Source organism: Chelmon rostratus, chromosome 17, assembly GCF_017976325.1.
Source record: "Chelmon rostratus isolate fCheRos1 chromosome 17, fCheRos1.pri, whole genome shotgun sequence".
Classification (NCBI taxonomy): Eukaryota; Metazoa; Chordata; class Actinopteri; order Chaetodontiformes; family Chaetodontidae; genus Chelmon; species Chelmon rostratus.
The window spans coordinates 10,555,781-10,581,528 of NC_055674.1; the positions used below are offsets into that span (position 1 = coordinate 10,555,781).

Sequence of the window (25,748 nt, forward strand, 5' to 3'; positions counted from 1 at the left end):
TCAGCTGTGACCGCTGCAGCTGGACAGCTTCCATGCGCAGTGAGTAAAAACACTTTGTGTGCAGGGTAAGAAAGGATTCGGAGGGAGGGCCAAACGCTGGTTGAGGGTTTACTGAGCTTGACTCGAGCTGATTTTCAAAAAGTCGGACCCGAGTCATAAAAAGCGACGCCTTGAGACTCGCAGGTGAAAACATTAAGTCTCAGCTTTTGACCTGATAAAAATCTCACAGTAAAAAATACATAAAGACTGCGTCCTGCAGGCACTGCAGACCTAAACACTCTGAGGATTTAGCTGCTGGGCCAAAAGTACTTGTTCTTAGCTTTGTATAACTATCACTCCTGGTTGGAAACAAAAATGCTCAAGTGCTCTGCCATGTACTTGCATCTTGTCTTGCAAATTGCTTATAGTGTCTTCTGACTTGACTTGGATGCGCCTTAAATCACTTGATACTTGAGCTGGCCTTGTTGTTAATCATGCCATGTACACTTTGCTCCATCCACTGAGATGGGATTCTTAGCCAGACAAGTTTAACGCAAGTATTCCAAGAAATTATGAAGTGTCATTCTTAACCTTTTGGCCTCAAAGCCTGCACACACAAACACGGATAATTACATGTCTATGTAACGTATACGTCTGTCAGTCTTGCGATGCTGGTGCGTCTCTGTGTGTTTGTGGGAGGAATTGGGGAGCAGGGATTCAATGCAGGGCCTAAGTGTTTGTGCAGATTTGCAGGACTTTCTCACCCGCAAAAACACGGCGGCATGTTAATAAGCATGTGCGGGTTCGTGTTTTGAAACTGGAAACAGATTTATGTAGTGTTCGGGATCAGCTCTTTAAAGGTCACACTGAACAAGTTAGCTCTGCTCAGTAAACCCTGTTCCCGCTCTGATCCAGGTGACTCTCGGCCAATAGTTTCACAACACACGGGACAGACACGTAAGCACTGCTCTCTCCTCCTTCATGACACAAGAAATTTCCGATTCCACTGACGCCACACTGACATTCAGCATCCTTGATTAAATGGTTCCTATATAAAGTGTTTCCATTAAAAAAAATAAATAAAATGACAAAAAAAAAGAAAAAAAACACTTTCTGGAGCCCTGAATTGTCAGTTCCAAACATGCCTCCAGCCGCAAGCACTGCCACAGAACAAGATGCCCTGGCATGGGATAAAATATCAGCCACAGTGACAGAGTTTTCCCACTGATCACAGCGTCACATGTGATGGAGTCAGAGGGGGACAGCTGTCCAACTCCCCTGATTGCAAACATCCTTCAGTGACAAACACACTTCAACTCATATGCATAGACGCACAAGCCTGAAAGCACGCCATTGCATGCAGACGTGCGTGGCCATATGGTCCACGCGCGCGTTAACATGCACATGCACTCTGATGCGAATGTCTGGAATGCGAATGAGGACTGCAACGGAGGGAAAAGGTGGGATGATGAGGAGCACGTCAAGGCTAATCCATCGCGGGATTAGGAGCGAGCAAATATTAGCAATAATAAACAAATGACTCACTCTTCCAGTCTGTGGGGTTTACAGGCCCCGGGGCTGCAGCTAGAACCCAGCAGGGTCTGGACCCAATCCCTGCTGTTTATCAGCGCGATTAGAAGCGGCCACTTGTAAAACCTCCATGGCAAACACTCGAGGGACTAAGTCTGAACCAATCGCTCCTCCCACACACATCTACAGCGCAGACCTAACAACCCTAAACCTGCTTACAAGCTTAAAGAGCTTATGTTAGTAATATAGAGATGACACGTTTATACAGAGAAAATTCAATTCAATTACATTGGTTAAAAAGTTTGATGAGCTGTCTTGATTTAGAAGTCCACACCACAGATGGCATCCCGCTCTTTAAAAGTAAATGTTTGCATTTCTTATACGCAGTGCATGCAGTGTGATATATCCTGAGCAGATATGAGCGTTTCCTGCTTTTCTGTGTATCATTTTAAATGAAACGTCTTTGGGTCAGGGTTAGGGTGTGTTTCTTTTTAAACAAATAACTAGCAGATTAATCAAAGTTGCAGGCTAGGATTTATCTGTTGCTCTTAACTAAAATGTTGCAATATGAGACATCTTGCTAATATTACCAACTTATTTCAAATAACATAACACAAGCTAGTCACATCAGTTAACACCAACTGATGTGAGTCAGACGTCTGGAACCACGCTACAAAGGGCAGAAGTTATTTTATGGCACCAGAAGTCAACATGGCAACGACAGCAGTGCTGCACACCTGTTCAGCATTATTGACAAAATATTGATTGCTTGCGCAGGTGTCACCATGGTGATAGTTATTGCAGAGGAATGTTGAACTGATAAACTAATGGCCCATAAAGTCCCGTTGGTTAATTAGCAGTGTGAGATGAAACTGAGATCAAAGGTACGGCAGTGACAGCAGGCTGCTGGTTGGTACAGTTTTCTGCTACCAGGGAATTAAGCACAGAGGAGAAAGGGCTTCCACTGGAGACGGAGCATGTTTCCCTCCATCTCTTCTGCCAGCTCTTTTGTCAGATGTGACTTCAGATGAGATTCTCCACTAAGTCTTGACATGGGTGGATGTTCGGAGGCCTTAATCTTACTCTGTGGATGGGTGTGTGTATGTGTGGGTGTGCTGAGAAGCAAAGTCTTCCCTTTGCTCTAATCCACCTTTTTTGTTTCGGTCCGCTTTTCAGACTCAAGGTGGAGAAGTGGCGAGACGGCGACGATTTGCCCGTCTGTGCGACCCGCGGCGCTTTACCTGCTGAGCCCAGAGACTCACCGAGCCTTAAGGACGCTGTTGCTTTAACCCTGTCCCCAAGCATGTCCCTGGACCGCACAAAAGCCATCTGGGGTGCGGCTGAGAGCTTTAGCAACAAAATAACGCTTTCAATCTGCACTCTGCATGGTTCTGACTGCAGGGCGCTGAGGTCGCCAATACCAAGACTCCTACTGGACCTCCTCCTCCTTCTCCTCCACCCTTCTAATCCTGGCCTACATGACTGACTCCAACTGAAAGCACCACACGCCAGAGGTGGGAGCCAAAAGCACTGTGAGATTCAAAAAAGACCACCTGCTCATCAAACTAAATTGCACTCACTGAAGGCAATGGGGAATAGAGAGGCTGAAAAGGAGGGGAGCAAGAGGGGAAAAAATAAGTTAGAATGAAAAGAAAGACAAGTCACTGCGCTCCCTCTGTGATCTTGGCAGACAAAAGAACAAATTACATTTCTGCGTCACGGCACCCGAGGGTCAGAATCGGCATAGGGTCCCTCTCAGCGCTGTTTGTGTGCGAGCATGCTGATATAGGTTCCATCAGTTCCCACAAGAGAGCCAGAGAGGTGCACAGGCCTACCTTTCAGCCTTTCATCTTGGCTTCTTTTGTATTCCGCCATACACTTGTGTCTGTTGTCTCTCCCCTCTATCGGGCAGAATTGACTGTTATTATTCCAAACAGCATTATCTTTATTAATGCCACAGGTCTCAGGACTGTGCACTCCCTGGGAGCCGGGTCTGGAGAGAGCTGCAACCAATCTCCCTAGATAAAAGCTCAGCGGAGAGCTGTATGCAAGCCAGACAGCTCGGACAGGCCTTCATCCTCCCTCCTCGTTCTCAGAGAGAGGTATTAGGCCCTACAAAGACTAAGATATGGCTTTAATCTTAGCACTTTCAGCCAGACAGAAACATTTGAACTGAGAGCAGCTCTCTGAAGGCTATCAGAAGTCACTTCAGGCTGTTAGGCACTAGTCAGAACAAAAAAAATATATATTATTAGTAAATACATTTTTATAATATCTGAAAATTGCAAAAAGAAAAATATCCAGAGTGAAAAAGTTTTCAAAGCCACACTGAGGGAAAAGTTTTAGAGTCGCAAACTGTTCAGGCTCTACGTCATGAAACTTTATCTTGCGGCGCTGCTGTTTATGGACGTCCCCTCCGCTTCTGCTGCGGCTCACGTTGTTGGTGGCTCGTACGCAGGCGGCGCGGAGGCCGTTTCCCAAAGTCAGCCATGCGTGACAAGTTATTTTAAAGGTGGTGTGGAGAGCTGACGTGTGGCCAGGCCAGGCCAGGCCAGCGGCTGGGGTCTCGGCTTAGTGCCTCAAGCCCCTCGCTCCACTGGTCACACAGCTCCCGGCCCGAGCCCGGACACTGATTTATGGGACAGGGGGATTACCATCAAACCAGCCGTGAGGACCACCCAGATGGTGGCACAGGACGGCGGCCGCACAAACACACACAGGCACACATGCACGCAACTTCAAATATACATTCGCACAGGCACTTGTACGTACCTCTTTACACAGATATCCACAGAAACCCAAACAACTACTGACTTAAAAGCACAGAAAAAATCTCGCCGTTTAAGATGTTAATTGTTGAAGATTAAAACTTTCTGGAAATAACCAAACATGTAAAGCTGCACATGTTGTTTGTAATGGCTCTGTTAACCACTCAAGTGCAGTTGGAGGGATTAGTTTGCTGAGGCTTCCTCATTACCACAAAACAAGGGAGCCAGCTTTGCTCATCAGGGTCATGTGTGTCTGCAGGATGTGCCTGGTTAGAAGTAATTCCTCTCAATCACGTCATACTATTTCTTTCTTTCTTTCTTTCTTTTTTTTCTCACTTCAGTTTGCATAATGCACGATGGCTTGTGTAATTTTCTATCTCAGCTGAGCCAGGGCCAAAACAAGAGCCCTCCATGTAGTCACAGATGAGGAGCAGGAGCCAGGCTTAAACTCTGGCTTTCATCAAAACTTTTGTAAATTCTTTGAAATTGGCGACACCGATCGCAATGTTTAATAACTCCACTTTCCACTTTTCTCAATGCAAGTCTGGACTCCTCTCATTTTCACTCCAAATGCATTTACCATCCTTTAATACTTTTCCACCGGGTCACATTTTCGTCCAAGACCACGTGCAAATACGCTGACTGAAAGAGGAAAAAGGGAAGGAAACCTGCACATATTTCTCACTTGCCAGGGCACAGCACGGCTCAACCTCAAGGCACCGGCTGGATGAGCCGAACAATAAGAGTCAATGACAAATCGGACGTGGTGCATTCCTTGGGCAAACACTCACTTCATAAAAGGACGACAGGTAGGCAAACACTCACCTGCCCTAAGCTAATAACGCATGTGGAGGCAAACACACACTCACACATGCACGCACTTGAGCTTGTCGATATGTTGGGACAACGATGGGAATTTGACAGTGCAAAACTGTTAGCATAAAGATCAGATTTGCCCAGAAAAAAAAAAAAAAACAATCTCAGCGAGAGCCATGTTATATTATAACAAAACCACAATACAAAAGAGGAATGCAAGAGATCTGTGTCTCTTTGTGCTGTATTACAGTGCTATGTGAAGTGTGGAAATTGAATGGTAAGCTACATGACCATAACATATGATAGGCCCACTCTGTTTAGGGTTTAACTTAATCACTGCACTGCAAAAATAAACAGAAAATAAAGTATTTTAACTAAGGCCAGCATGATGGCTGCAGGAGGAGGATTTATGGGGCTTACGGAGAACGTATTTCATAATAAGTTGCATATTATAAAACACGTTGGTTTGTGCTTGTGTGCATGCGTGTGCAGTTTTGATCGTCCGTGAGAACGTTTAAAGAAGGTCGGCGTCCTCGTGTGTCAGGAGACCCCTGATGACTGCGCTCACTTTCCTCCCAAACACACACATTTTCCCTCGCGGCCTTCTTTCCCAGCAGAGCAGAGCGGCCCTCCGGTGACAGCACCGCTTCGCTCATTGGGATGCACCCTCAGCACTTCCTGACCATGTGACTCCCTCCAGCTGCCTTTTGATTGGACGCTCAGGGGCGGACAGGATGAAGAGAAGAGGAGGGGGGGGGGGTGGCGGTGGCGGAGGGACGGCGGGGAGCTGCCTGGCAGCGGACGCGTGAGAGAAAACAAATTCCTGCCCGATCGCCATGGTGATGAGTCAACAGCAGGTCGGGAGGGGTGCGGGAGGGGGCAGCAGAGAAGGCCGGGGGTTGTGGGGCACAGGCTGACCTGCTGTAGTTAACAATTCATCCCCGTATCCGGCTCCCAAATGATTGGGCAAACACGGAGTGCTGCAGAGTCAAAAGGGCCCCAAGGGGCTGAGAGAGGGGCATCACCCTGGGGTGACACGCTGACAGGCACACACTGGTTGGTAGAGGGTGGACCAGCTGAAAGAGGGAGCAAGGGATGGGGGGCACCAGTGAGGAGGGAGGGGGGCCTAAGTACATTGAGTACCACAGGCCACAGCGTAGTCACAAAACAGTATTGATGGCTGTGGCTTTGTAAAGCGGCGCAATTAAATGATTTGTGTTAAAATGCCGCTCTGAGGACGAGAACAATCTTTTAAGCAAACCACAACAAATACCACTCAGTAGCTCCTGGTTAAATTCTTCACGTTAAGCTAAATAATTAGCAACATTTGGCTACGGGTTGTGCCAGCAGTTAAAGCAGGAGTTGCATCAGTTTTATAAGCCTAAACCGCAGTAACACCACAGTATAAAGTCTCTGGCACACATCTGCTTTGTTACAGATAGTTAGCAGTTAGCACATCTGGGCGAGCCACAGGAGGCACGGAGCAAAAGCACTACTGGACAAAAAAGCTCCGGGACGAGGACATAACTTCATCTTATGACAACTAAGCTTTTGCCAGTAGGGACACGTGGTTCAGCACACGGACAGAGAGGGTTTCCAAGAGAGAACTTTCACACCACAAGCACACTGAGGCTATTCGTCTTCAGAGGCACACATACTCACCACAAGATCCCCGGGAAGCAATTAAAGGTTGACGTCTCAATCCAAGAGCTTCGGATTCCGTCACTGCGAAAAAGAAAATCAAAAGAGGACAAACGTCACTTCACGCACCAACTATATAGTGTTACATCGCTGTGTCTGTTTAACTCACTCGCTCCCCATTTGCTCAGCTGGGTTTATTTAGGTGAAACAGTGTCGGGGCGTGTAATATGAGGTACGAATGGAAAGCGGTTCAAAGCCTCAACCCGCAGGCCCAGGTTCCAAAACACTGACCACTTTTACGGCAGAACACAGCGCCGCTTGACAATAACGGGTCAGAGGCAAAAATAACAGCCGAGCGACGGGCGGATCTCATCAATGTCACATCATACAGAAGAAGAACCGCAAGATTCAATGCTGCACTTATATTAGGCTAGACTTTATGTAGTGTAAGCTTCTGTCTCAGTCAGCAGAAGCTGTCATGTGTAACTTTATGCACTGTCACGGCTTGGTCCGCGCCCCAGAATCTGAATCCTATTATCCCGCTGGCCATCTTGCTTTGAAGGGTTGAAATGCCACCATTACAACAGACCTTTCCCTGGGCAGCGGTGCAAGGAGGGTGTGTTAGCAGAGTGGACCTGTTACTGGTTCTCCACTGCTACTCACGTCAGAGCGCTGTGTTTTCACAAACACTGCTGAAGCATGTCCTTTCTTTGGAGGGAATTAGGATCCTCTCTGTAATAATCCACCCAACAAATCTTATAAATGAAAAACAGGACCGCATCATTTATAGCGTGTCTGTCAGAACACAAAAAAAAGAGGAGGGAGAGGAACAAAAACAAGGGGGGGAAAAAGCAAGATGATAAAAATAGCAGATGTTGAGAGTCACTTCTCGAAAGGTGTGTCATTCGGGGAGTCTGGGACGAACTTTTGGCCGTGGCTGGGCTCTAAATTTAGCATATTTGCTAAAATAAAAAGTGAGTTCAGTCGTTGGAACTTTCTCCCCTCCATTCATGACCTCAGCGGTGCAGCCGGCGTCACTCGATGACGAAATACAAACCATATAAAACAACAAAAAAAGGACCTCCTCAAATACTCTGAGTACATAAGGAAACAACCGCAACTTAATGTTCCCTGTAAATGATCCTATTATGGCACTCTGAGTCCAAATCAACAGAAAAATATGGCTGTGCACAATCTAAATTTAGAGCAGAGCTCGAGCATGAATTACAGCACCTTTTACATAACGACTTTAAACAGGACACAGCCTCTAGTTTGAGACACAAAAAAAACAAGGATTGCAGCCTTTTGCTTAAGTTTCTTTGACTGTAGGTTCGCAAAGTGAATGAAAGGAAGCGTGACACATGCAGAAAGCTGCCGTGCTTTTTGTTTACTGTATCCCAACATGCCGGAGATGAGCCTGCGTGTGGCGGGCTGGGGAGGATGCCCCTGGGCCAGGCTGGGGAGCAGGCGAAGCACAAGTCCCATCTAAGCACTAAAGCATGCTAGTGTCGGGCCTGTAACTAAAACACAGGCGTAAACACAGGCGATGCTAAGGATTACACCCAGAAATACAGCCGCGGGACAACCCCAGACAGCACAGGTGCAACCATCGCCGCGGACGCATTCTTACCATCTCCGTTCTGCCACTGGAGGTCTGACTGACAGCTCATCATCTGCCCTTGTTGGCTGCGTGAAACTTGTGTAAACATCTGCGGGCTTTTGTATGTCTGTCTGTGTGTGTGTGTGTGTGTGTGTGTATGCGGGGGGGAAGCCACAGGTGAGCAGGACACACACACACACGAGGATTACAATGACCGAATGTCATGTCGAAGAAGCCTTGCAGCACAATACCACATTCCTTCACAGCCTGTCAAATCTTCTATATTTGATATTGTTTGTCTCCTTTTCCCCTCAGGAGTTTCATCTGATCTTCATCAATTTTGGAAAATATCTACTAAGACCTTGTTTTGACCAATAGGAAGTTTAAAAAAAAAAAAAAAAAAAAACATTATGTTTTCTAGAAAGCAAAGAGAATATTTGGTGAGAGCTGCTGGGATTAAGTGAGAGGGAAGCACATTTCCTCAGTGAACAGCACCCTCTAGAGCAACACCCTACATTCGATCCTGCACCTCACTCTCATTGTTGCTCTTCACAAACAGCAGAGAATGACACCCCAATGACAGATTTCATCCGTAACCATTACGACATGTAAAAAAATAAAATAAAATTTAAAAAAAAATCATTTTCATTTGTACTGTGTGAAATGAGGAAATCAGACATGCTCACAGGTTTATGGTTGTTGTTTTTTTAAAGACACAGAATAAGCAGGTCGTCTTGCCCTCTGGCTTATTTCTGAGCCGCACATGGACGATTCCAGAGGTGAGGTCGAACCGCTCATTTTCCCACTGTGAGTTGATAATGAGGCAGGCCGTTATTAAGATGTTTGCTTTAATCGTGTTCAGGGTTATTAGGGGCGGTTTACAGTACACAAGAGAGATTAAGGTAGGCCACGCATGACGGAAAGAGCCGGGGAGGCCCACGATAAGCCCGCTACCCACAACTGGGAAGCGGGCTGAGAAATATGAGCGCTCAGTGGGACACGAAGCCCAGCAAGACAAACCTGCATCCCTCTCCCTCACTCGCCCGCTCTCTGCTCGCCTTGAATCACGTTACACAACCACAAAGGAATGCCTCGTATATCGGAGACAGATTTAAAACAAGCGGAAAAGAAAAGAACAGTAAAGAGAGGATCTCAGAGGGATCCCATTGAAGCCGTGGGTGCTGTTCGGTTCCTTTATGTTTGCATGAAAGGACAACATGGCGGGGAGCTTGGCAGTACAGTGAAGGCACGCTGCGGTGACACAAACAAGCCCGGACACATACGCACCTAACTCCTTCACACATGCTTACATAAACTAAATCAGGCCGAAGACGCGCGGCCGTGCACGCCGGCCGGGGAGCGCTACACGTCTCCTCTATATTTTTCCATGCCATTAATAAAAACAGACATCGCACTGTTTCAATACGCTTTGTTGGAACTCGGGGAGCACTTGAAAATCCATCATTTTATGAGCTTTTTAAACTTTCCCACAGAATTCCCACCGATTTTCCGTACATTTGACCCGCACACATTAAAGTAGCACTCAATTAGGACGGCACGCTGGGCCTGAAATGGGGAACTCATATGCTGCTCAAATACAGTATGACTTACAGTTTAGCACTCATATTTATGAGACCCGTGCTGCATTAAAAACAATGCTATTTCCTGACACACAGACGATGGAAAGTCATTCATTAACTGTAATTAAATGATATTTGTGTTTCTGAATGCTGAGCTGAACTGCGTCGGATACACACTTCTGGATTTTTTTAAGGTTGAAGCACTTCGATAGGGAGACAAAAGCCGGGTTTGGTTTATGTCCACTCTATCCACGTCTTTGTTGCTGCATTTCATTCAGCCGCACAACAAATGAACCACAAAAATCTAAGCTCAAAAGAAAGATTTCACACATCCTTTTGGACACATTCATCAAAGGTGTGTGCGTGTTTGTCTATGCGTGTATGAAGTTAGCAGAAGGTCAGAGTGGTGAAGCATTAGAGCGGTGTTTGCTCTCCTCCATGTACTCTTGGGGACCAGCCTGTTTGAGAGTTTGAACAGTGACGTGTGAAACCCGTAAAAAACAGGACATAGCGCCGCTCTGTTTACTTAAGAACACCCAAAGAATGGCCTGCCATTACAAAACAAATCCCTCAGCCTGCATTCCTGCCGTCCATCAAACCCTACCTGTTGAACAAGATGTGACACAGAGCGGAAAAGGTAGTTACAAGATGATCTACTTCATGGTGGGATGACTTGCAATTTGTTCCGAGGCTGTCAGCTCTGTGACCTTCATATCAGGCCCCAGGAAAGAGGCAAGCATCCACAAGTTTGCATGAGAATAAACGCTCTCTCTCTCCTGGAGGTATGAATGTGTGCACATTAATACAGAGACACAACTTATATCCCGTCGCCGGAGGAAACTAATATCTTCATTATCACAATTATTTCAAATATTTTCTTATTATATTGTTGGAGGGAATCCGATTAATTTTGCATCATGATCTTCATGCAAGATTCGCAATATTTTTCAACTTGTGCAACTTTCTCAATTTATGCACGTAAAGGATATGTGATTTAACCAATAAAACAGAAGTGAGAATTTAATTCCCTTTTGAGTTAAAGACTTTCATAATGCCCCTGCAACAGTGGAAATCACATCTTGACAGCGTCATATGACTTACTGTCACATGATGATAAAATATGACTGCATGAAAGAAATAATGTCTATTTTAGTCACCAGAGATGTCACCTGTCACAAATCCTGAGTTTTGAAGCGCTGATGGTGGTTTTGCTGCATTTGAAGTGCTTTCTTTTCATGCCAGAGAGGGTTTTCTGAATCCGGCCCAATCTTTCCTGCCACAGCAGATCAATGGGCCTGCACACTATTAACCACAAGATACTGTTATCAGAAGTCACTTGGAAAGCTTGCAGTGCTCGCAATAATTAAAACACGTTGCAGGCGTCAGGGGCTGGTAGAGGTGTAACCAGAGGAAAACAAATACACACGATGTATCATGTGCATCGGTCTAATTTTCTTCTTTTCACTTGAAAATGAATGTGGAGAGCTTGAGGAGCGAATATTGGGGCCTGTACAAGCTGTGGTTTATAGGCAGGAGCAGCGTCTCTCTCCTCTGGACCTTCTGGAAATCCAGAGCCAGCGAAACTGTGACACCTATTGAGCCGAAACGGTTATTTGATCAACAGAAAGTTAATCAGCGTCTATTCTGAGAACCGATTACTTGTTTAAGTCACGTTTTTACCCCACAGTACAAAATATTATATTTCATTACAGCTTCTTAAATTTAACTATTTGATGTTTTTCTCAATTTTGTACATTTGTAAAAGAATAACTCATGATGTTGTGACAATTTAAAAAAAGTATCTTGGCAGCTAATAACAATTATTTTCATGATTGTTTAAGCTGCTGATATTTTATTCCATTTTATTTTATTTTTTTGAATGAATCGATTAATCATTCAGGCTGTACAACATGAGACAATTCTTTAGAGTCTAAGGTGACTACTTGCCACCAATCCTGAACCCAAACATATTTAATTTGCTAGAATGTAAGATGAGGAAAAGCAGCAGATCTCCACATTTGAAAAGCCACAAACATAAAATGGTATTTTTGCCTGAAAACTGAATTAAAATAGCTGCGAGTACTTTACACTTAAACTAATGCTTAGCAATTTACACTTTTGATTCACGATGTATGTTTAACCTACATTTTGAAAGCCCAAAGTCAACAGACACTTTAATAACGGTGCCTTTTTCCTGCCTTCTGTCCCGCATCTGTTATCTCAAACATTTTAACGATGTTTTTCGGCGGAGATGCCCGACTCGCTCTTATGTAACACCCGATTCAGCCTATGAAAACAAACTGATGGATCCGATGGCAAAGCAGGGGTGACACTGGGTGGAAATCAATCAAATGGAACATATGAAAAGAGAGAGAGGCACCACAAGCCTCCAGCTCCCTCCCCTCCCCTCCCCGCCATCATCCTCGTATCAGAGGAGCCACTGGGAGAACTGGATGTGATTTGTATGTGTGTTTTTGAAGAGGGGTGCTCATAAACAGCCATGAAAGGGGCCCCTCTATTCAGCCCGCCAGCAGAGATGCGCTTCACTGGGTCGGCCTTTTGTCTTCCCCTGTTCACAAAAACTTAAGCGTAGGAAAAAAAAAAAAAAAAGGGGGTTGATTCTCTCGATGTGAGCAGGCCCAAATGATGCCATTAGACTGGGTGCCCGCTTTGGGTGAAAAAGGCTTCAGTAGCGTTTGAAGTGATTTAAAAGATGCAGGAGAGAGCTGCCTGCAAATCCTGTTTGGGAATAACACTGGAGGAGAATGGGGAGGTAAAATGCCAAGCTGGTGATCATTCTATAGTATGCAAAATTGCTCTCAACTCCGTGAGTGCCGTGGATGTTAAAACAAAAGCTGCGGAGCATTCCTTTGTCACGTGGTGAGGGTCAATGTGCCGCGGTGGTGCGTGGGGTCAGGAAGTTCACCAAACTTCCCACGCTGCCTTACACCATAAGATTGCCGGTTAGAGCCTGCAGCGCTCTTCATTACTGGCAGGGGAATTTTGTTTCCAGTGCCCAAGTGCCCACGCCGGGGGATGAGCCGGAAAAAAAACAAACATAACAGACTTCCTCATCAGCATGACAAGGCTAACGCACCAGCTGCACATCCAGGAAATAAATAAAAGCTTTTTCACATGAGAAAACGTGGCAGGTATTTATAGTGATGTCACAGTGATTTACGAGCTAAACAGTGCAGGTATGACACGTATTGATGCTCGGCCACTACAATGCAAAAACCTCTCCACTCAGGCGGTGGAGAGCTATTCTGGTGAGGCACGCAGGTGATAGCTTGACACCGTGTCATCCAATGGCATTGTGCGGGGCACGTCACCGCGGTGCCCGTTTGTCGACAGCAACCTAATAGGCATGAGAACCTGACAGTGTCAACAAAGGGACAGTGCCAAACAAAACCACTTGTTATGAGCGAGAGGGCTCCTGAACAGGCTAGGTCCGGTTCCACTGCTCTCCACTCAGCCCTCACTTCCAATTACATTAAGTCTCCTTGACATCTCAGCTATCAGGAAGAACGTTTGGTGTTTGTTTTTTCTTTTGGTCATTAGCCTCTATTTTCAGCAGCTACCCACGCTCACTCTCAGACGAGCTTTTCTGTGTTTGAATTCCTTGCATTTGTCTATTTTCATATAGTTTAGAATTTCTTTTGTTGTTGCTGCGAGAGCAGTGCATGGAATTTCCCCACTCTCCACTCATAACCTTTAGGAATAATGAACAGGTAGGTGGTTTTTATTAAGGACGTGATTATCGACATGTAATCAGTCATGAGATCACCTGTACAGGTTCTTCTCGTCCCAAAAGGTGTGAAAAAAAAGTGTTCATGGTTAATGGAGGCTCATTGGAAACATTTCTGGAAAAGGGACTGCTGCACCAACGCTTGGTAGTCTTGTAGAAAAATGTACCAAAAGAGGTTGAAAAGCAAGCAGTAGTTAAATACTAATCTGTAAAAACATCATTAGAAATTATTTACGCACAGCAGGTGAGCTAACAGTGAGTTGGCTGGGAACAAAATTGGCACCAGGCTGATGGGTTTTCCCCCACTTGCCATATTTGTCAGCTGTCTGGCCTGCCAAACAATATCACCTCTGATTGCACATGACGGGGTAGTCAAATGACCTGAATACCTTACTTATCACTGCTCGTTAGCAACACAGTTTGAGAAGTTTGAGATAAAGTTTCTGCTGTAGACGGCAGTCACCTGGGGGACGGAGGGACAGTAACTTCATGTGGACACGCTGTTTTCTTCACGGCTACAATACCTGCTTGTCCTCAAGGTTTGTCTTCCGTTCAGTAAAGGACACGCGAGCCACACAAATGACGCACAAGTAATTAACCAATTGTGAGGCCTGCAGGGAAGTGTGAACACTGAGCAGCGATGCTGTCGGGAGAAATGTGAACACGCCACGGCTGCAGCCGCTCCTTCAGAGCACTATGTGTCCCACATATGTTACTGTGCACAGTAGTGATGTGCCGATCAGCTCTGATGTCATCCGAAGCCGCATGCGTGCATTAATCATCCACCCGCCACCCACACGAACAAATTATTTTCTCTGATTTAGAGACCCGCACCCACATTTCCCTCCACCCCTATCAGTCCCTGTAGGCTACACTGCTTTTTCAAATCATGTCGAGCAGCGCGAGCTCTCCGGGCGATTGCTTTATTGTGTGTTGTTTTGATGTATGAGTGTTTTCTTTAATGATTTACTTGAATGATTAGAGAGGCTGCTCACAGTTGTTTGAAATGTTTCCATGGACGCAGTAATGTCACTGCAGCACATATCTACAGCTCAGGATTTATCAGCTTTCGCTGTATGAACCTGGACTGTGTGTGAGACTCACAGAACAGTAATTACATTAGATCCATTAGGTCGTGGCGGGAGTTTTAAACAATAATTGATAGGCTGCTGTGCCTCGTGCATAAATCCTCACAGTGGCTCTCTTAATGGGGAGACACACCACTAATGGTAACGTAATTAATATTTTCCTCATCATTGATTCATCAGCTATTAATCAGAATTAACTTTTATGACCCGCACGTACTTCACAGCATTGTGCAGGCAAAAGGGCGAAAATTTGCCTCTGCACACTTGTCATGTTTCCATTGCTGCCGTTTGGAGCTGGAGCCGATAAATACCCATGACGACGGCAGAGTCACCTGACCTGGGAATCAATGGCAACTGTAATTTTTCCCGCAGAAGACAAAAGATGTTAGTGGGTTTTTCATCCAGTGTGAAAGACCTGCATCCCGGTTTTCAAAGCATCCTTTTGAAACCAGGTTGCAGGTTCTCAACAATGAAAATGCAACTGGGGTGCACCCTGGAGGCCATGATGTCAGTGGAGGTCTTTACCGGGATTCTTGATATGGGGGTCCTGTGGGCTCCTGCTGATAAGATTGAGGAGCAGGTCATTAGGAGACCCTCAGCAAGCTGGCTAACAATGCTGCCTCAGTCCCGGCTATCGGCCATCTCACCACAGACCACATGTGGGCTCGCCGGACAGGGCTGTCAGAGTGGGACCAGCTCCTCTTGCAGAAACCATCTCCACCCTATAAAACTGTTTCTCCTGAACATGCAGGATAGAAACTTGCACATAAACTTGTTTTATGGCTTTTATTTAAGAGTAGGAAAAGTTCAAATCTGCTGCGCGAGGACTCACTTTGTGCTGCGTTCAGCGACGTCAAGCAAACATTTCCCACTCGTCCTCTCTTAAGTGACCCTCCTTGCACAAGCGTCGCCGAGGACTCTCTGTCGAACCGGTTGGTGGCGAAATCACTGTTCATTGTGGTGCCTGTTGTCATGGATACACCCAGGTGTTGCTCACGAGCCAGCGCAGAAGAATCAGAAAGCCAAGGCGCTCACTAATCCCTCTCCATACCACAGTGTGTCAATAATCAGGAATGCACTGCCTAAACTAAACCATTGTTCCTCTGCCAACTAAATCACAAATATAAGCACTGACACTGCCTCTGGGCACTGCCGTCTCTGGGACTGGAAAAGAAACGAACTGAAGAGGAACAACAAGAGTCAGAGATGGAAGAGGGGAGCTTTGATTCCTCTCCAGACAGCTTAATACTGTCTAAATCATAAAGCTTTCTACTACAGTGCATGGGGGCATGTATAGTGTTGTACTGTTGGGGATCGACAGAGTCAGAGCTCCTGAGAGGACCAGCTGCTGTCAACAGTTGGAAGGCTTTGAACTAGCACTAAGTCCTGAGACAGCAGGAAATATCCTCTTCACTTCTTTGAACTCGGCCCCATTAGAGTTCAATTCAGAAAAGAAAACGTAGTAAAAAAAAATTAATCTCGCAAGGATTTATCCAGACGCACCTGACAATAGCGTCTGATCTTTGTGGACAAAAGCTACCAAACCAAACGAGCGGTCGCCCACTGTTCGCCTGTCATGGAGGAAAGTTTTATTACTTTGCTCCTGAGCAGAGTCTGTGGCAAGCTGCCATCTTCAGAATGACAGGGGACTCTCTAAAAGTTATTTGTCTCCTGCGTCATTACTCTTATATGTCTCGCTTTCTTTTGAATGGTAGCTGACACGTTAAAGAGCCGTGTTGACATAAAGTGGCAGCAGCTCAAACGTCTCGCAGAAAAAAACCAAGGCTCATACTTTCAGGTCAGACGTGCAGACGTGAGCCGTCCGGAGTCCGTCACATGTAAGACGAGACAATAGCTTGCCTGTTGTCTCTCCTCCTCTCTGTCTTCTGTATGTGTAGTCAAATGCTGCGGTATCATAAAACAGAGAAACGCAGAAGTGGGCGAACGGATGCGGCCGGAGCGGCGAGACCGCTGCGGAACGCCCCGGCGCTGAGAAGGTCCTCCTGAGAGCTTTATTGTGTGGGGCGGCTAGCCGCAGCAAGTTCTGCTTCCCCGAGATGCAAGGCCTCGCTGCAAGCCACAACAATGAGCATCTTTGTCAAGCAACACTATTATCTCTGCACATTACTGTAAATGACAGGAGAGGGTATGTGTTGAAGATCCCATTTAATGAGCTCCAGGTATGTGCTTGTCATAAAACGAGAAACTAATTTAAACATCTGCAGAGCTGAGCTCACGCGCCCCCTAAGAGCATGTAAGGGCGGATCTGAAAGCCGCTCCTGCAGAAAGTGATCTTAGAGGCTTTAGCTGCGAGGAAATGAAGTCCAAAAAAAATCTGATCACTTATCCTAAACGTCATCTCTAAAAACACGCGGGGATATGAGGCTGAATTCTTTGGAAACAAATGCAAGTTTAAAACAGAGCTTAAAACCAGAAGTTATATGGATGCACAAGCTGCTTTGTCTCTTTGTGGCAGCTAAGAGGCTTCAGCTATGGACTTGTCCCGGTTTCTTGTGGTCTTTAAACCAGGTTAAACAGCAGAAATCGTCTTCAAATGAATGCTTTGTGTTTGTTTGATGCAGTTGTGTGTGTTTTAAGCGTCAGTCCGACTGCACAGACCACAAATTGCTTAGAAGAAGGAGACGCACTTCTTCAAGAAGGCATGTAAATGCTAAGTGCTAACTGTAAATGATAAATGCATGCCAGAATAAACATTAATGCTTCAGAGGCTGATGAATCATCTGTGCTTGGCTTAAAAGAGCTAAAAACACAGGTATTTTTTTTTTAAGTCAAAGGCGATCAGACAGGCAGGGACACTTGACCCTCTCTTCTAGACTGCAGCTCAACCTGAACTTGACCCCCCCGTCACCTGCGTTTTAGAAGGGAGCAGGTTGCTTTAGGATTGTCTGACCCCAGACGTGTAGAACTTCCCCCCACACCCCCTCACTTGGCAAGTGCTCACTCGTCCTGATGTCATGCGTCTAATTGCTCTCGCTGCGTGGGATGTGAAGTCTGATATAAGGTACATTGTTGACTGTGTGCACGGCCTTGTGGGTGTGTGTGTGTGTGTGTGTATGTCATGAGGAGCCAAGCTAACACTTGCCTGCAGCAACACACACACACACACACTCATGTCTTCACCTGCCACAACCTATCATTACCGCTGTCACGTAGCCACCTCCGCAGCGGGCCTCGCAAGCCCTGACAACCACCGGCACACACACCTGGAGGGCCGAACACTTAGTTCCCAGCTCTGTGCTTCGTAAACACAGCCTTTTAACACACACATATTTAAACACACACACGCCTATTCATATCCTGCAGCCTCAGCTTCTACCTCGCCCCTCCCATTTGCTGTAAAATATGTCTCACTTTTCTATCTCCCCGACCGCAAATGCTTTAGTGCTATTTAATTTATTTCCTTTGTTATCATTTTCCTCACCAGCTTAGTGAAACAACAGAGCCAGGTTGGCAGCCGCTTCCAGGCTGCTCCTGTGACTAGACAAACAGCAGGCAGCGGTACGTATTCCAGAGCAAACACAGCACGAAGGAACGGATTCTGAGAGGTCGAACGGTACCATTCAACAAAGGGAAGGGAACTTTCTAATCCAGCTTCAGGTGGAGCAGATTACAATTCGGCGGGCCTGATATTTAGTCTCTCTTCTTCATCTATGTTTGCTTGAGCCAGGGCAACTTGAGAGTGTCCACGGGTGAAAGAACACACAAAGACCACTGAGCAAACACGCAACACCTGAGCACAGGCCGCCTGCCACACATGCGTGACCTTTGCAGAGGCTGTCACCGTGACAAATCAGACACAAGGAAAAGCTTGTGAGGATCCCAGCCTGCTGGTTAAGGGCCGCTCAGTACAAACAGACACTTCAGGCCGAGTTAATCGAGTGAACAATGGAGGACCTCTGGAACGTGCTACCCCAACAGAAGCCTTTGAGAGGAATCACTGTGGTGTTTGCCCTCCTTTGTCATGTTACAAGGTTGTCTTGGGCCCGTGCTTGCACTGCACCATGTCCCATTCAGAGAGAGCTTAGCGTGTAGCAGGTTACTCTGATAGGTGTGTGAAACCTGAAACTCGCTGGCTTTAGAGGCAAACTGTGTAAATGGAGAATCCAGAAAAACAGCATGTCACACCTTGCAGGCCTCGGTTCTATTCGGCACTAAAAGCAGATTATCTAGATTATCAGTGCACTCTCTTGCCATGACCTTGTACATGATTTTTCTTGAATGTTACAGATTGCAGCACGCTGTTTAATGACATGCAAAGTGGTCGGAAGCTGTCATTTACAGAGAACACGCACCCTCTTCACTCGAAATTGAATTCTGCATTTCTAATAGATCAGCAACTCTTTCTCTCTTAAAGGATAATTTCACTTTTTATGTGTGAAACAAGTCCCTTAAAGGGGAACTCCACTGATTTTGCACAACAAATCTATTTTAATGTCTTGAGGACAACTGCATGTGTGAAATAGTTGTATAAAGCCTTTTGTGGCTCCACACAGTCTGATGAATTGGCTCTGATGATGTCACTTGAGGCAATGTCAGTTGGGGCTGAAGAGTTTGAAAATGAAAAAAATCTGGGGTTGGAAAGAAGTGAGCTCACCAGACCCCTGTAGCCTGCTCCTGATCTCTGCTAGACTAGCAGCTCAGAGTAGCACTAGCAACAAGCATAACACACCCATATCTCCATACAAACGTCAGCAGTAGAGTTGCATTATGGGTAATGTTTAGGTGCCATGTTCTGAGAAAGAAGAAGAAATTGTGGAATAAAAGACAATATCTCACTCATTTTGATCCCTTTTTTGTATTGCCACACAAATAATTGCAATTAATGACTTAATTGTCATTTTTTGTTTATTTTATTCAACTACTTTAGCAAAAGCCAAAGAGTTTAAGAATACACATCCAGTTGATTTACGGAAAATCGGCAAAAGAAGATGCAAAGAAATGTGCGTTATGCAAATGCTAGAAGTCAAATGTAACATTTCTGTTCCAGCAGTCAGCTGAAATAATTGCGATCAAGTGATGATGTGATAATTGTGACAATCCTTCAGGTGCTTTGAAAACATGGGAACTTGGAAAAAAAAACCTGTCGAGTGGACAGATTATCTTCTGACTAATGAACGCAGATTGATGTTACACCACATCGCATTAGTCTAAAAGCTAACATCGTGCAATGCAAAGCTAAGTCATTTCTCTCCACCTTATCTCTGTGCCTGCAATTGAGTGTGCGTGTTCTGCATATGTGTGTGTTTGCACCGTGTGCTACGAATGACCTCATCAAACCCTAGAATATACAGCGGGGGGATCTGGGCAACATCAGGCTCGAGCTACGCCACAGAGCCCCGACGGTGTCTCTCCGCTTCATTTAAATACAACAATATACAGGTCCACAGCCCACTCCCAAACACACATACACAAACCATTCACGGCATGCTAAACTCAATCTCACTCAGGGCGCGCCTGTGCACGAGCGTACGTGTGTGCGCGATTGATTGCAAGTGGGCTGAAGGAAGGGCAAGGTTCCCGAAAACCATGTCATCTTCATTCAGCATGGCGAGTTTTAGAGGTGCGCGGTGAGATGATACAATGGTTCGGTTGCTCAAAATCAATTAAATTTTTTTCTTCTTTTTTTCTCTGAAGCTTTAGCCCTCAGCACACAAGCAGGCTGGTGTAAACGTTTTCCTTAATTCGCTGCTGTTGCAGTCACAGTATGTGACTGCTGTGAGAAATATGCAGAGCTGTCTCCAGTAAGAGAACTTGGGGAAAGATCCAGCCTCAGGATATGTGTGTGTGTGTGTGTGTGTGTTGTGTGTGTACATGCAGAGGGCTCAGGCATGATCAAACAAAGCACATCCAGGTACAGTATGCCATCTGTACTCCCACCGCCTCCTGCCCCAGCCCCCCCCAAAATTTACTCTCCCCCACCCTCTCCATCTCCATCAGAGTCTTTGCGGTATATGGAGTGTCAGAATGAAAGAGGCCTTGTCTAACAGGCTAATCCTTGGGCGATTAGTCAACGCGTTTCGATTAAAAGCTGCCAATGCTGCCACACCCCCATCCTTCAACCCCCTCCCCCCAATGGAAATGGCAGCCCACAGGTGTCCATACAATGTGTCTCATTAGAAAAAAAATGGGTGATGGGAGGTGGGTCGGGGGTGACTTTCACATGAGACAGAGGAGAGGAACGAGCCAGGAGCGATGCCTGAACAATCCCTAACAAAGGGCTTGACAGCAGCTGCAGGAACTTACTGTTACAGTAAGTATTTCTCTACTATTTTTTTTGCATGCATGCATGCATGCATGCATGCATACTCTCCACCATGCCGGGTTAAATGAGCTTTTTTCTTTCTTGAAAGTATAAGAAAACCGAAAAGTCAGTAAAGAAAGCGAAGAAAGAAGGAGGTGGCACGTTTATTTTTGACAGATTATCCCTTCATCAGTCAGTGTTTTCTGTAAACAGCCATTTCGAAGTGGAAGGATTGAGAGCAGAGACGGGTATTTCACCTAATCAGCCTCATACACCCTCACTTTCCATCAACACAAATACCTCATCTTAAGGGTATTCCCATGCTAGAACACGCCACCGATGACTTTGATGAAACTGTACGCAATCAGGTAAACATACAGTTCACAATGCGACGCTCAGAGGGAGCTCCAGCGCACAACTAACTGTTTGTGTTAAAACAGATGTCTGAGGCTAAGTCTGTGAGGTGTTTTTACACTGTACGTCCATTTCACAAATGTGTGTTACATAAGTGCATATTAAGGGGGTGATGTGTTTTAAAGGGAAGGTAAGAGACATTACAGGAGCTAAAAGGCCTCTTTAGCTCAAAGGCATCAAAAAAAGCAATAAATCATTTTAAAACAACATATTTTTGTAATGATCTTTTTTCTTTTCATTCCTTTTCCAATCACAAATACTCAGTTGAAGGACTTGCTGTTTAACTAGGTTTAATTCCTCCATTGTCATTGTGAGTTTAAGCCATTTTTCTTAATCTGCTCCTAGTTAACCGGTGGCAGCTTGAGTATCAGGAAATGACCTTTGGCCCCGGAGACAGACTACTGTACTTCCCCAATCACATCCATCGTGTGCCTAACCTTGAATGAAGGCTCTGAGGGGGAGGGCCGTGTCTTTGGAGACCGGACGCAGAGAGGAATCACTTACCGCGTTTTCCCCAAGAGACCCCAGTGGAGTTATACAGAGGAGGGACTCAAATAACAATGGCAGGAGGGAGGGGCTGAATGTTTCCTGAGATCACATGTTGTTCAGACGACCGGAGCACTTGCCAACCAGTCAGCCCGGCCGGCTGTGCGCGGAGGTCCACGGGGCGAGAACACACATGGTTTGAGTTTGGCTCCGTGTAGGACCGGGAGGAAAGAAGGGGCCTGGTAACAGGAACCCTCCAATTCTCACTTCCTGCTTCTGCTGGAAACGTGATCTGAGTGCCCGTCGTGCCCATCAACACAGAGCGCAGTGTTCACCCGGCAGCCGAGGGGATAGCGCGTTCATGCACGGGGCACCCCATCACGCCGAATCAGCCTGTCAGCACCCTGGAACCCTGAAGGCTGGTGTTTCCCTAATGAGCTGGAGGGGGGAGCGAAGACAATCCCATTCAATCACGCTGCCAATCCTCCTGCGCCACGGCGGCATTTCTACAGGAAGCATTTGTCAAACAGAGGGGCTGCTAATTAAATGTTGAACAGGCAAGACGTGAGGAGTGTCTCTTCCTCTTTTGTTGTCTGAGAACAGCAACGCCAGAAACAAACAATATCTTAAGTGCCATAAGGGGAGCAGGTTTTCAATTACATACAGTAGATAGATATTTACAGCTGATAGTGAGTGTAGAAAGAGAGGATGTACACGGGTGACGCATTGGGAGAGGCCATAATTATAGGCTTGTGCAACTATCTTAATTACCTTTACTACCTAAGAGGCAAATCAGTGTCACTTAAAGTGCTCCTGGAGGTAAGAACTCCAGGTGACCTCCTGGTCCCTCCTTGACAGCGGAAGATGACTCACATCAGAATACTACAGGTTACATTTGGTCAAGTAAACATGCCACACTAGTAAAACCGCTCGAAAGGGCCCACATGCAGGCACCGATCACCTACGTTTGAGCTAATTTCTAAAAGCTGAGAGGCAGAAAAGATGGTCACGCAACATTGAGACTACTCTGGGCAGTTTTGCAGGAACTGGAGCAGCTTTTTGGGCAGAAACAAAAGTCGCACGGGGTGAAGCGTGCGCTGTTGAGTGTCCATGTGTGCTGTGTGCGTTGCCAAGGCCCGAGCTCCATTGTTTATGCTCTGCTGTGTCTGGGTCAGCAGGGCTCTTGACTGAATTCTTCCCCCAGCATGCAGAAAGTTTTAACGGTGTTGTTGCAGGAGGAGGAATGATTACATTCTAAAAAACACACCACACCATATGTCCTAGCGAGAGCCCAAACCACACGATGACATACAGTAGAATCCAGCAGGCCTTTTAACCCTGCTCCTGCGGCTCGCCAGCTGACGCAGCCTCGCCGCGGCTTTGGGCGATCCACTCACCTGGAGTTATTTCCAGGGAAAGAGCAGGACGGAGCGACGTCCAAGACGGCAAATGCTTATTCAGCAAGTCCCCAGTTGACGGAAAAATGGGACGGGAAGACATCACAAGGGGGAATTTGTGCTTAAGAACGCCTTCGGTTAGCGAAAAGTCTGGTTTTCAATCATGCTCCGTCGTGACCCCAGAATTGGCAAGTTTAAAGTCCGACCAAACACATTAGCAGCTGATTTTAATGATGTCCGCACTCCTTGCACTTCTCCTTCCTTCTCTTGAAGATGTGCCAGCGGGTGCAATTAGCTGGTGTAGTGTGTTTGGTTAGGGCGCAGACATGCTTCTGGGCCTTGATGACACTATTGAGCTACAGAGTGAGGCACTGTGGGAAAGGCTCCGGCAGAGAAGAGTAAATGCAAATGTGGCTTTGGCAGCAAAGGTCATTAGTGCTACTTCACAGATACACAACCACGGCTCTCAGAGATGACTACTCCGCTTTTGCATACAAAGTTGGCCCTTCTGTGCGAGCCTTCCCACAGAAGCTCAACCTGGTCGGGAGCCAGTCGGTTACCTCGATCGGGACCTCACCCTCTCCCTTCCCGTCTCCCATTTCACCCTCTCTGTACTCTCCTTGTGTCTCATAACAAGACGGAGCATGCTCACTGTAAACCTCTTGGGGGGTGAAAGGGATTGGGAGATTAAATTTATTTTGAATTCCTTCCCCTTAATGTGGCAATTACCCCCCCACTCCCCCCTTCTCTCCTCTCCCAGCAGCACAGCACGAAGTCTGTTCCAAAGCACATTTCGGTTATGTTTTGTACACAGAGAGCATTTCTTTCACCCCGAGCCGAATCTCAGACTTCACAGCAGAAACGGCCTGCCACTCATTCCACTTAAGGTGGATTAGATGTACTTGTACTGCCGAAAAAAAGTGGGTGCCGAGTACGAATCTAGTTTGGGATAAGATAAGGAAAGAGCAAAGCAAAATCACTGCTAGTTGTGTTCTTGCATGATAGTGAAAGCAAACACACAGAACTACTGACTCCAGCATAGAAACTGTAACTCTGAATGCAATATAATGAAATCCTAACTTGACTTAATTGACTTTATTCACTTCAGAGCAAAAGGCCTTTTAAAATGACATTGCTGAAACTAGAAGTAGTGAACTGCTGATTGAAAACCGCTTTTGAAACTGGCCTTGTGAAAGGAAATATTCCTCAGTGCGAGAGAAGTAGATGGCTAAAAGCTTTAAAACCATAATACTGTGGTTCTTAGTCACACCTTGTTGCCACGTCATAAGCCGGGTCATTTCTGTTTAATCTTAGTCAGCAGATCTGAAACTGTGTGCGCTGCTGCGCGAGATGCTGCCATTTTTCCTGCATCTAAGACAAAGGTCAGGAATGCTAAGGTCCGCAATGCTACAGTTACAAAAGTGTGTGACTGTGACGTCCGATATCCCCAAATCCCTGAATTCCTCCACTTGTGTAACAAAGCCGGCCGGGGACGGGAGATTTCTGGGCTGAATTTTTTTTGTGCCCAGCCTCTCGCCGGCGACACAGACTCTTCCTCTGGTAGATGAATCCCACCAAAAGGGCTCTATTTCCTTCTTTTCTTTGGTTGGAGGGCCAGTCACAACCCCCCCTTTTACTGCATTTTCACACATTCAATGCATCCAAAATGGTCTCGTTTTCTATCAACTAAGCTTCTTAATTGACGTTTCTATACAGGCGGGGATTAGCTGATAAGAGGGGGTAAAGAAAGAGAGGGAAAGCAAAACAAAAAGAGGAAGTGAACGGTCAGTTGGGGGGAGGGGTGGCAGGACACCAAAGGATTACCCCTGTCATCTGTTCCATGATAAAAATACATCTTCAGATGTGTGGGGAGAAGGAGGAAAGACTTTGTGAGGCATCCAAGAAAAACGTGCGCTATCAGGCACCCTCTCTCCAGGAGAGAACAGAGGAAGGCCCCTGCAGAGAGGATTCAGTATTTCCTCCACCAGTAGCCGCGGTTAAGACGCTCCGAGGACCTGGAACTCTTTCCATAGGCCTGTCCTTGGCTCGCGTATCTCCAGCTCTCCGTTTCTTTACGTTGCTTTACACAGCTGCCCGGGGCCCATTCGTGCACTACACGTTTTCTCGTCACGTCATGCCGTAATGTTCTAATCTGTTCTTTCCATTGTTTGCTGACTTGCCAGTATGTTCTATGATTTTCAGTACAAACAAGGGGAGCGGGGCTGTAAAAGAAGGTTCCGTGCTGTGGCGAGGTCTTCAAACTCTTAAGAGCAGCGCTGTAGAATGACTAAGTACAACAGGGACTGATATAGTGTAAAAACCTGTGAGCACACACACACACACACACACACAGAGTCACAGAGTGCCAGCTGTGCCACTGACGTAGGTGGAGTCCGAGTATCAAGCCAACACAGGCCTTTATAATCGTGCTAGATTTAT

General features: G+C 46.2%; 1 long non-coding RNA gene across 1 annotated transcript in view; it reads right to left on the bottom strand.

The window, feature by feature from the left end:
* Window positions 1–25,748, bottom strand: part of LOC121621063 — a 50,661-nt gene that overhangs the window by 9,253 nt on the left and 15,660 nt on the right. The window contains exon 2 of the long non-coding RNA XR_006007602.1: window positions 6,756–6,818. This is a non-coding gene — a long non-coding RNA (uncharacterized LOC121621063). The remainder of the gene's footprint in view (window positions 1–6,755; window positions 6,819–25,748) is intronic.